Below are 12,255 nucleotides of genomic sequence, written 5' to 3'. Positions count from 1 at the left end.
GATTTATACACAGATCAAAACACAGTTAACAACTGAATTTCACACTTCTCTGAGTTTTGTGGTGCAGTTTTGCTTAAAAAATTGTAGAAAAATGTGTATTTTATGGGGAAGTTACTGTCAGTTTGCATTTCTTAGTACAGAAAGTAGTGATCTGATGTGTAGAGATCTTTCCTATTCTAGTTAATCAAGAGGGTTCTGGAAGCTTCTGGAAGCTTTTCTGTGTGAAAGAAGGTTCATGATGTTTGGGTTGTTCCTTCAGAGAAGCTGAGTACAGCTGGTTTAAACTGGTTCTGTTATCTCTTCTGTCAAGGTCATGCTGACTATAATAAGAGGCCAGAAGGAGCCTGAGTTTTACACTCTCTTTCTATCTCTTTTCCTTCTGGTGTGGTGTTCTGTATATACCATAGTGTTAAGTAAGTCTGCTGCAACTGGATTCCTTATGGACAGTGCTAATTCTGAATGTATTGGATTTGTGACCATTATGTTCATTTGCCTTCAGTAGCAGTAAAGCTCTGCTGGACGAAATACAATTGCCTCTGGTCTATTTAAGGGAATACTGCAACGTGTTTAAGTTGTTACTCTGCTAACTATACATTGGAATCTATTCTGGATCTGTGGAATTGCATGAAAGTTACATACAAATTACCTCAAAAAGTATAGAAAAGACATAGAAAGACAATAAATAGAAAGCTATTTTAGGGAAAATGTGCACAATTTTAATTGGGATTTTCTGTGGTTTTAAACCCCCCCTACAAAAACAGGGTGAAATGGGGGTATGATTGAAGATATGTAAAACTGACATGAAATGGAAATAACCTGATCCATCTGTAGCGCTGGTTATGTGTGGAAGAGGCAGGGGGAGTTGCCACTGGAGACTTGATCTGTGGTAGCTGTCTGCCATTACTTTACCCATTCACATAGTCTACAGAGATCTGCTTGCACAGATTTGTACCCACATTTCATTCCTGCCTGAAAATCATTTATGTATATGTTAAATCCACAAATCCCACAATGCCTACTCATTTCCTAGTAGCATTTCCTCATTCATCTAATTGAAATATTGCAGTACAGCTGTACTGGACCTGAATATTAATTCTAGTGGCCTTCTAACATGGTGACTGTAATATTGGTATTTGCTCATATGCCGGAACAGTGGCCCAAAATACACTAACGAAATTTAAGGATCAAAGTCATTAGCAAATCGTTTCAACATAAACAATGAAAAAAAGAAAACTTTCCAGGATGAAAACAAAATGTCATAAAATGCAAAGCCAAACAATACACGTACGACACAATTATATTTCCCCAAAACCCAGTGATCACCACCACCCATTTAATTAATGTCATTTGCTTGGAACACTCTCCAGAATTAAAATGAATCATGACTAAGATTAGCATATTGGTTTTTATTTTATTTTATTTCACAGAACCTTAATAAATGCTCAGATTTTTCATTTAAATGGGCAAATATCAGTAACGCCATGAGAAATATAATTTATGCCAATTGAATCTCATGCAAAAATAAAATAAAATAAGAGAGTCGGGAATAGTAAACCATTTCTTTTAATGAATAATTAAAGTTAATATTTTGAAAGATATCAGCACAATGCAATCAAAGTTAAACATTTTGAAGTCCTACTTATTTCAGAGGGAGATAGTTAAACACGTGCTGTATTCTTGTCCACTTGAGATCAAATTGAGATCAATGGAACTTAAAAATGCTTAATCTGTTTGAGAGCTTATGTATGATTATACATGAGTAGTAGGCGAGTGGAGGATTCCCTTGTCCTGAATGGGGTAACTGTGTCCCTGAAGGACCAGGTGCGCAGCCTGGGAGTCATTTTGGACTCACAGCTGTCCATGAAGACGCAGGTCAATTCTGTGTCCAGGGCAGCTGTTTATCAACTCCATCTGGTACGCAGGCTGAGACCCTACCTGCCCGCAGACTGTCTTGCCAGAAAGGTGCATCCTGTAGTTATCTCTCGCTTGGACTACTGCAATGTGCTCTACGTGGAGCTACCTTTGAAGGTGACTCAGAAACTACAACTAATCCAGAATGTGGCAGCTAGACTGGTGACTGGGAGTGGCCACCAGGAACATATAACTGTCGGGTCAGGCAGGGGCAGGAACGATCCACAGGCATAATGCAGGAATGAATCGGCCCGTCTCTCCCATCTGCGTTCAGCGTGCAGGTCTAGGGAGTTCTGACAGCCCTTCCTGACAATTTATTACGACTCATGTCTTGGAGACACTGAGTACATATTCAGAGTCCAGCAGAGATAAAACGCAGACGAAGCCAGGCTGAGATTGTGTACTAAAAGCTACTTTATTAAGCGTAAGGCAGAACAAAAGAAATCATGGAATCAGAATACAGCAAACATCCGCTCCCGTGATTCCAACAATCTTTGCTGGAATGCATAACACAGGCATGTGACCTGCACAGTGAGAGGAATAGAAACCTAACAATAACACTGGTCCTGAAAGACCTACATTGGCTCCCTGTACATTTCCGAGCACAATTCAAAGTGTTGCTGCTGACCTTTAAACCCTTAAACGGCCTCGGCCTAGTATACCTGAAGGAGTGTCTCCATCCCCATTGTTCAGCCTGGACACTGAGGTCCAGCGCCGAGGACCTTCTGGCGGTTCCCTCATTGCGAGAAGCGAAGTTACAGGGAACCAGGCAGAGGGCCTTCTCAGTAGTGGTGCCTGCCCTGTGGAACACCCTCCCATCAGAGGTCCGAGAGATAAACAGCTACCTGACATTTAGAAAATACCTAAAGGCAGCCTTGTTTAGGGAAGTTTTTAATGTTTGATGCTTTATCATGTTTTTAATATTCTGTTGGGTGGGGAGTGGCTAGGGAGGCCTGCCTAGATGGGTGGGGTAAAACAAACAAACAAACAAACAAACAAACAAACAAACAAACAAACAATAATTTCTATACTCTGCTTTTCATGGCGATGGGGGGGGGGCTTGCAAAGTGCTTAGCACCCAGCACATCCGTCTGACCTGCACATATCTGCGTGGGGGCAAGCCATTGAGGCGACTGCAGGTCAGCCTATTCCTCTTATACTCTGGGAGGTTGCAGGGAATGATTTAACCCCTTTCATTCCCTTCTCCTTCATCTGTGCCTCTTTCCGGTGTTGAGAGAGCTGATGCCCATGGTGTGGGAAAGGAACTGGAAACCAAAACTGCTCTACTATTGGTCATATTGCACTACTGGGAATCCACGTGTGCATTTCATCATGGCCAAGATGTCTTAATGGAACCAACAGAAACTTAACAATGAATGAAGAGAAGTGTGAGCAGACAGAAGGAATAAGTTTGTGCTGGGAATGAGAGGCCTGAACACGCAGGAGGCATCATTTTGTGGCACAGTTTGTTGTTTCCTTGGGGGTGGGGGTGGGAAACACCGACTTTATAAACCACTTTATAAAACATTCAGGTTGACACAGTTGGATGTCAGGGGGATATGCAAATGCGGTTTCGCTGCTAACACTGCTGAACCAGGCAAATAAAACTGTCAAAGTCACTTACAATTAAGGTATCAAAAGAGCACCTAAATCGAATCCAAAGTGATGTAACAGCTTGGCTGCTTGCCCCAATTTATTACTAGAAGTGTACTTTTGAGCCAATTTCCATTTGTGAACATTACTAATGGTGCACCAGAGGTTTATTGATAAATGACAGTTGAGATATATAAAAAAAGGACGAATCTATCAACAGGATTCAAGGAGGCTGCAGCTCTTAAACATTCAAAACAATCTGAATATTTCTTTAGCTAAAACAGGAGAGCCTTGGGGTTTGTTGCTGGATTTTTATTTTTATTTTTTTTAGTCAATACTAAGGGAATAAGCTTAAATATTTCCTTATACAGAAAGTACAGTTAGTAGCGTAATATATGGCTGAGGTTTAAAGGCCATCCTTTTCTTTCTTAATAGACTTTAGAGCACATAAAATGTAATTAATTGGTTATGGAGAAAAGTCATTTTACTGCCTGGCTTAAGAAGCGTTAAACCAAAACCTACCAAAAGCTAATTAAATCAAAAGGAAGAAGAATAAGGAAACTACAAAATGAAGTTGAGACAGCTGTATAAATCTTTTGATTGTACAAGATTAAAAGTAGTAATCTAGAGATTTTTGTCAGCTGTTGACCAATTTATCCATCAGGAACATGTACTATAACTGAATAATTTTTTTCCCATTCATCTACCCTGCCCCATAAGTCATTTCCAGGGCACAATTCTAATGCTATCACTACCACTCAAAGACCTAGTGCAATAGCAATTAATGAATGACTATACAGTGGTGCCTCGATTTATGAATTTAATCCGTTCCGAAGGCACCTTTGTAGGTCGAAAAATTCGTAAGTCGAAAAGCGCCATTGGAAATGTGATTTCCCATAGAAATGCATTGGAAATGGAAAAATTCGTAAGTCGAAGCAACCCCATCTAAAAATTCGTGAGTCGAAAAAACCCTATCTAAAACCGCCACGGTATCCGTTCAGATGTCAAGAAATTCGTAAGCGTTCGACCATTTGCCCCATTCATAAGTCGAAAATTTGGTTGTTGAGTCGTTCGTAAGTCGAGGTACCACTGTATATACTTTTAAGGATTCAGTGGCTAGAATGCTAAAATTCTCAAATTAAATGCTCCTGCTCTACTCAGAAGCTGTTTTGCAGCTATTCTGAAGCTTTTCTCCATCATGTCACATTTTCCCATTTTTATTCCCCTCTGTCAAATGTGCTACACTGTGTTAGGCTGCAAAAAAAAGGACCAATGAGAAACTTACTGTTGCGTGTTCTGACTCAGAGACCTCCCCCCTAAATGAAGACACATTTGACTCAAATTTTAGTTTGGTTTTTGGCAGAATTTAGGCCACAACTTTATTGATTACAGAAAGTGAGTGGTTGTACAGGGCGAGAACGATTTGCCCTGTGCGTGTTGGCTCTACGCTGCCATGCACACCTGGGAAGGCCCAAAGCCCCCTCACTGTGACCCCAGTACAGACCCAGGACTGTGTCTGAGTCATGATCAGAGGTTTGAGGAGACATATCAGTAGATGAGGAGGAATCACTCTCTCTGTGCCTCTTGGCCCTGTGTTTGGAGCGATGACTCCTCGGCTGCTTGCCACCAGATGAAGGGACTCTAGGCACCGGGAGATCCTCCTCGGAAGACTGGACATTGAGCGCCACCCGTGAATGAGCCGACCGAACCTGCACAGAACTAAAAACATGTGAGGAGCTTGGCTGCGGAAAAATTCCTCCCCCCATATGTTGTGCTACTTGAGACCCCGCGACCCCAGGCCCTGGGGGTGCTGACTGCGAACGAGGCAGCCTGGACCGAAAGGCCCGCTGTACCATAGCACCCGTACTCCTAGGACAACCCCAAGGACTAGCTTGCACTGGGATCCTAGAAGGCTGAAATTGGGAAAGCAGGACCCCAGAAGGGTCATAAACCTTGCTCCCCTCGCTCACATCCAAAGGACCATGAGCCTCAAAAACAGTGGATGACGTGGAGGGGCCAGGCTGAGAATCAGGCTACCCCCCCCTCAAGTTCTGTACTGAACCTTGTCATGGCAGCAGGGTCTGATCCAATATTAGCCATAATTGCACCCAAGCGATCCAGCATATGCTGGGGCTGGTACTGAATACAGTGATTGAGATGGACCTCTAATCACCCTCTTAATAGGCATCTCGGTCCTCCGTGACTGGGTGGGGGGGTATTAAATCAATGTTCCCACAATACTAATGGCACTCCCCCCAATTAAGAAGGCACTCCCGCCAAAACAAGATGGCGCTCCCGCCAAAACTAGGTGGGGCTGAACCTCTCCCAATGCAGAAGGGAACTCAAAATGGCGGCCTGGCCAAGGAGGGGGGGCGGTTCCCTCCCTTAGGAAATTCCCAACCAGCCTTTACGCAAAACGGGCAAAAAAGAAATAGCTGTTTTAATGGAGAGGGAACTCTCAGTACGGCAACAATGCAATCGGCTGGATGGAGCAGCCCCAAACAGCGAAAATCGCAAATCGCCCCAATGCTTCGTTAAGGCTACAAGGCCCCGAAGCTGCAACCGCAGCTGAAATTGAAGAATAGAATTCGCTGCAAAAAAAGTGCCCCGTGAGCAAATAATTAAACGGGTAGTGGCAGGCTCCGAAAACCTGGAGCGCTCAGGGGCTGAAAGCCCTGTGGGGCAAAAGCCACTCTAGGGAGAAGGGAAGGGAAAGGGGTCAAATTAAAAGGGGGAAAGAAAATTTTTTGGAACAAATTAATGGAAAAGAAGGGGATAAAGGGAAGAAATCACCAGGACGATCCGTCAAAGGTAAGTCTCTCGGCTGCACAGAGGACACGCTGTTAGCTTGTTCCGAATGCACTGGCCGAAAGAGGAAGCTCTGGGTCATGTGCATGAGTATATATAGGTCCTTTGATCCGTTTGGACTGCGCCCCATTGGCCAGATTGAACCCAACATCGAGGGAACTGCAAATCGGGTGTTGTGGCTGACCAATCTTACGCACCCACAACACAGGTGGTCAGTCTCCAGGTCTCCCTCTTTGAGGGAGGACACGATGAATTGGTTGCCCTGTTCCTCCTGCCAAACTTGAGAGCAAGCTGGCATCAGCCCACTGTTTCTTTAACTTTTTGAACTTGGGCCCTCCTTTTATACTTACTCTGTGCTCTCCTTTTATAATTATGATATGCTCTGTTCCTCCCAAGGTGCCTTCTATATGTTCAGTATGCACCTTCTTCCTGACAGACCCTCTTTGGTGCTAAGATCAGCAAAGGGTTCTCTTGGTTGTTCCACTGCCCTAAGAAGTGGCGTAGCAGCCAGGAAGACGACATTCTCTGTGGAACTCCCTCCCCACAGAACTGCACCGAGCGCCTTCATTATACTGTTTTGGGGTTTTTCTGAAAACACTTTATTCTGACTTTTGCCACCTATTTAGGGCACAGCCTATTTCTGTGATTACTTGTCATTTTAAACTGGGACTTTGGGCTGAAGGGAAGGTAAGAAATCACCCTCAGCAACAGCAGCAGCACCACAGAGAGATTGTTGTGCGTGCAAGTGCATTGAGGACCCATGTATTATGAGAGAAGGGGTTCTTTGAGCAACAAGACCCTTCCTAGTTACTTTCACTCTTGCCCACCCACACACCAAGTGCACCTTGAGAGGAAGCAGTAGGTCACGTTTATCTGGGACTGGTCTGATACCAGGTGAGCTCAACCCATTCCCTTGGAAAGCCATGACACGACGGTGAGGTGTTTAATAACTTCTCCTGGTCCCAAGGACCCCAAATCCCAGGTTAAGAACCTAAGAGAGAGGAAAATACTGTTCAACCATGATATGTAGTCCTTTAGGAGACCTCTCTGTAAGATACGTGCATTTTGGTGTGTGTCGGTTGGCATCTGGAAAGAAACTCTTCCCTCAGGTGTGCAACTAAATCCCAAACCTTGAGTTTCGACGAAACTGACGGTTTTATGATGTAGTCAGTTTTGGTTGGCATGAAAAATGCACTTCTCACCTCTTTCCAAATCCCCAAAGGGTCTATTTGGAAAGGGAGGGGAAGTTAGGGATACAACCTGGTGTAGGTGAATTAAAGAAACTTGTATGTGAGTCTTTAATTTCTGAAATGGGCCTCAAGCTTACCTAATGTAATGCACAGGGCACCTTACCTCAGATGTACACTTGGTGTGAGCTGTCACCTGTTCAATAGTGAGGAAAAATGACCATGTGCATGCTTGTGTAGTGCTCTCTGTTCATTTTTGTTACTTCACATATGACTTTATTTGAAGCATTATTTGAAACTTGGAAAATGCGACTCAGCTGTTAATAGGGCTGAGTATTACCAGCTGATCACTGCAGATGGTGACAATAGTCACGAAATTAAAATACACCTGCTTCTTGGGAGAAAAGCAATGACAAACCTAGACAGCATCTTAAAAAGCAGAGACATCACCTTGCCGACAAAGGTCCGTATAGTTAAAGCTATGGTTTTCCCAGTAGTGATGTATGGAAGTGAGAGCTGGACCATAAAGAAGGCTGATCGCCGAAGAATTGATGCTTTTGAATTTTGGTGCTGGAGGAGACTCTTGAGAGTCCCATGGACTGCAAGAAGATCAAACCTATCCATTCTGAAGGAAATCAGTCCTGAGTGCTCACTGGAAGGACAGATCCTGAAGCTGAGACTCCAATACTTTGGCCACCTCATGAGAAGAGAAGACTCCCTGGAAAAGACCCTGATGTTGGGAAAGATGGAGGGCACAAGGAGAAGGGGACGTCAGAGGACGAGATGGTTGAACAGTGTTCTCGAAGCTACAAACATGAGTTTGACCAAACTGCAGGAGGCAGTGGAAGACAGGAGTGCCTGGCGTGCTCTGGTCCATGGGGTCACGAAGAGTCGGACACGACTAAATGACTAAACAACAACAACAACATTACCAGCTTTAGAAGTTTGTATTCCAAGGCAAGTAAATACAAATAGCATGAATCCCTGCTTGCCAGAATGTGGGGCATTTTGTGAGTAACAAGGGAATGCAAGACTTACTAAGAGCCAGATTGTAAGGAGAGATGAAGACCCCCATCTAAGCACTCCATAGAGAGGAGATATCTAATCTACACTGTCCTTCCATTGGTTTCATTCCAGGCCTAGATTAAATTACAAGACATGTCTCAAGTTTACCTGGAAATAATAGCAATTGACTTGGGAACGTTTCCTCCAATGAATGGCTGTTTATTGGGATTATTTGGTGGTGAGGGATTAGAGATGTACAAATCTGTTGATTTCATTTTCCACTCTTGAGTTCAGTCTTCCACAGTTCCACATCACTTTGTGAATTAAAAAACAAAACAAAACATGAAAATTCATCAACATTTCAGTGAGACTTTCCCCTAACATGTATTACACAATCTTGTATGCAATTTTGCCACACACACACACACACACACACACACCCCATCCCCTAATAAAATGCATCTTTGTATGCTATTGTCACCAATATATGCATTTTTATGTTTACTTAACTCCAGTGCTATTTTCCTAGAAAAAGAGGTGCCAGAACTTACCACGAGTGCCTCCCTTTTTCTCTTATAATGGCAACTGTACCCATCTGAGAGGTGCCAGAACTAAGTTCCTGTGAGTTCCAACTGAAAAAAGCCCTGCTTAATCCTAGTATATGCATTTTTAACACATTGCTTGGCTTACTTGGCTGGAGAGCCGCACTGCAAAATTTTGTGAATTGCGAATTTTTATGGGTGTTGTGTGTTTCAGTTTGCACATTGTTTCTGAAAATGCAAATTTGGTAGGTCAAATATGTCCCCCATCTCTACTCCTGACCCAGATATTCTTATTAGTATTGTTGCATACCTTCAAGAGATGAGTTCTGCCATAGAAAGGACCTATGGTTCTAGCATTCGGTCTGTGTTCTGGGGATGAACCCTCCAGTTCTTCTGGGTGTTGTGCCCAGAAGCAAGCCAGCTAGGGAAGAGAATGACTTGGAGAAAGAGCCATCAGCGATTCCTGTGATGATACAGACCCCAGATTCCAGTAGGGACTAGGGATCCACCAGGTGCACCTGGCAGTAAGGGTCGTTCTGGGGATCTGAAGGCTCCCCTAAGGAGGTGGTATGCAAAACCTTCATTTTTCAGATGAATATAGGTCAGTGCCCAGTGTTCTATTCTTGGATAAAGTAGTTGAGTAGGTGGTGGCTGAGCAGCTCCATGCACTTCTGGATGAAATAGATACCAGTCGATAAATAAATAAATGAGTGGTGTTCAATTAAATTTTATTCAGAGGAGACTGATTTAAATTAATGGATGTCACTTAGTCCTGCTCATTCATTTCAGTGGGCCTACTCTGAGGAAACTTAGTTGAATGCCACCCATTTTCTAGATCTATTTTCAGGGAGGCATCAAACTGGCCTGCTTTGGTTACTCCAGTGGTAACCAAAAGAGGTACTGAGAATGGTTTCCATGGTACATGACCCATGCCTGGAGAGATATGTGGGGAATTTGATGTCAGTTTTCTTGGAGGCTTTTCAATACTGTTCTTCTGGGGAAATTCATGGGCACTGTGTTCTAGTGGTTCTGCTATTTTTCAAGGTGGTTCCTGAAGATGGCTTTTATTTGGGAATTTACTCATCCGTTGCCTCAAGAGACCATCTGCTGTGGAGTGGTAGGAATGCCTACTCTGGGTGGGGCCAAACTCCTTTAAAATAAACAGGGAAACAGCTTTGTAATATATCCTAGTCTCCAATGGTTGACTGGTTGGGTTTGATTAGGAGCATGTCTTACGAATTTTGGATTAATTGTCAGCTCCCCCACTTACTTCAGAAGAGCAACACCGAATACTGTGGTGTATGTACATCACTTCTTAACGGCAATACTTTATATGTGGGGCTGCCCTTAAAACTGTACAGTAATTGCAAATACAGTGGTACCTCTACTTACAAATAACTCTACTTACGAATTTTTCTACTTACAAATGGAGCTCCGTCCGCCATCTTGGATGCGGTTTAGATAGGATTTTTTCTACTTACGAATTTTTAGATAGGGTTGCTTCGACTTACGAATTTTTTCTCCCAATGCATTCCTATGGGATTCGACTTACAATTTTTTTTGACTTGCAAATGTGTGTTCGGAACGCATTAAATTCATAAGTAGAGGTACCACTGTAGTTACTTGTCTCAAGTGTAATTTATCTCAACTTTCAAAAGTTGGCTGTCTGAGATAAAGGTGTTTTTATTATTGTGGAACCTCGAGTTGTGGACGTAATCCATCCCGGAGGCACGTCCGCAACTTGAAGCGTTCGCATCCAGAAGTGACGCGCCTGTGCCTGCGCCTGGCACGATTTAGTGCTTCTGCACATGCATGAAGCGCGATTTAACGCTTCTGCACATGCACAAGAGGCGAAACCTGGAAGTAACCATTCCAGTACTTCCGGGTTGCCACGGGCCACAACTTGAAAAGATGTAACTTGAAGTGGATGCAACATGAGGTATGACTGTATTATAAGACCTCAGGACTAATCAGTAACACAGAAAGATGACAGGGATAGAACTGAAGAAATGCTAAAAGGGCAAAAAAATGCTGCAAGAAATGTACTTGCTAAAACTGATGTGAATAAAAGTGGCAATGTTTTAACTTTCAAGTGATTCTTAGAGCACTGGAAGGCCTTACCATCTTCAGCTATAATGACCCCGAATATTCCTATTGAACTAAGTGGGGAAGCTGACCAATAATTCAAAATTCATAAGACATGCTCTTGGTCACAGCCCAACCACGTAATCCATTGGATGCTAGGATATATTAAAATCTGTGTTCCTTTCTCTAAACAGCAGTTTCAAGAAAGGCATTGGTATAAAAAGATGGATAGGCAAGCAGATGGAGAGTGTAGATGTGGAGAATTTTTTTTTTAAAAAAATAGCATGCACACATGATGTAACTAAAGAGGTTTTGAAACTTGAAAAGTCAGTCTTATTCTCTGTCCCTTCATCGTTGATCCAAAGAAAGGCACCTGAAGATGGCAACTGAGAAGTACCCTCCAGGGGTTAAATAAACAGTGCGGCCCTTATGTTGAGATGTGGATTAGATACTTGAACTGCCTGTGACTTTCAGGGGGAAATAAAGTAAACTCCATTGTATGTTGTTGTGGAAGCTGTCCAGCTTCCGATAGGGCAGTGCTGTGAGATATCAGGCAGCTGCAGATTTCAGCCTCACACGGTTACAATTGAAAGAAAGGTTTCTTTGTTTGACTTTGATAATTAAAATCAAGATTAATGTGTTCCCAGCCTGATCAGTGACAGCCACATTTGGAACATAAATATAAATGTAAATGTCTTACCAGTTTATCCAGATCATAAAATGGAAATGGAAGGATTTATTGGAGCTGCAAAAACCAGGGTACATGTATCTCAATACCATTATAGTCATTGTTACTTAAAAATTGGATAGTTCTTAATATAATAGGTTTTTATGAAATCAATGCTAATGCAAAGTGGCTGCATATATGGAGCGTTATGATTATAATTAATTGAATTTATAATGTTAGGCATGCTTAGCAAAGATTTATTGCAATTTAGCAGTGAACAATAAAGATACACGGTTATTTTGGAGAGAAACTTTCTCCCCATTCACTAACGATTTTCAAACATTTTCTTACACTCTGGCTGCAAGGCTACAATCCTTGTTGAATAGGCCCTGGAGTCATTTTAGGATTAGACTGGGAGAGACCCCCTGTCTGAACCCCTAGAGTCAATGCAGACTAG

The 12,255-nt window shown here is 42.8% G+C and overlaps 1 long non-coding RNA gene across 2 annotated transcripts in view; it reads right to left on the bottom strand.

The window, feature by feature from the left end:
* Positions 1-4,456: 4,456 nt before the first annotated feature.
* Positions 4,457-12,255, bottom strand: part of LOC118081821 (uncharacterized) — a 37,559-nt gene continuing 29,760 nt past the window's right edge. Inside the window, exons 2-3 of one of the 2 annotated variants that reach the window (XR_004692130.2) lie at positions 8,673-8,818; positions 4,457-5,223 (exon numbers count right to left, since the gene is read on the bottom strand). This is a non-coding gene — a long non-coding RNA (uncharacterized LOC118081821). The remainder of the gene's footprint in view (positions 5,224-8,672; positions 8,819-12,255) is intronic. The other variant, XR_004692129.2, reaches the window with a different exon arrangement.

This window comes from Zootoca vivipara, chromosome 3 (genome assembly GCF_963506605.1).
Source record: "Zootoca vivipara chromosome 3, rZooViv1.1, whole genome shotgun sequence".
NCBI classification, from domain to species: Eukaryota; Metazoa; Chordata; class Lepidosauria; order Squamata; family Lacertidae; genus Zootoca; species Zootoca vivipara.
Note: the sequence above shows the minus strand (reverse complement) of the source record. Positions and strands in the feature narration are given on the sequence as shown.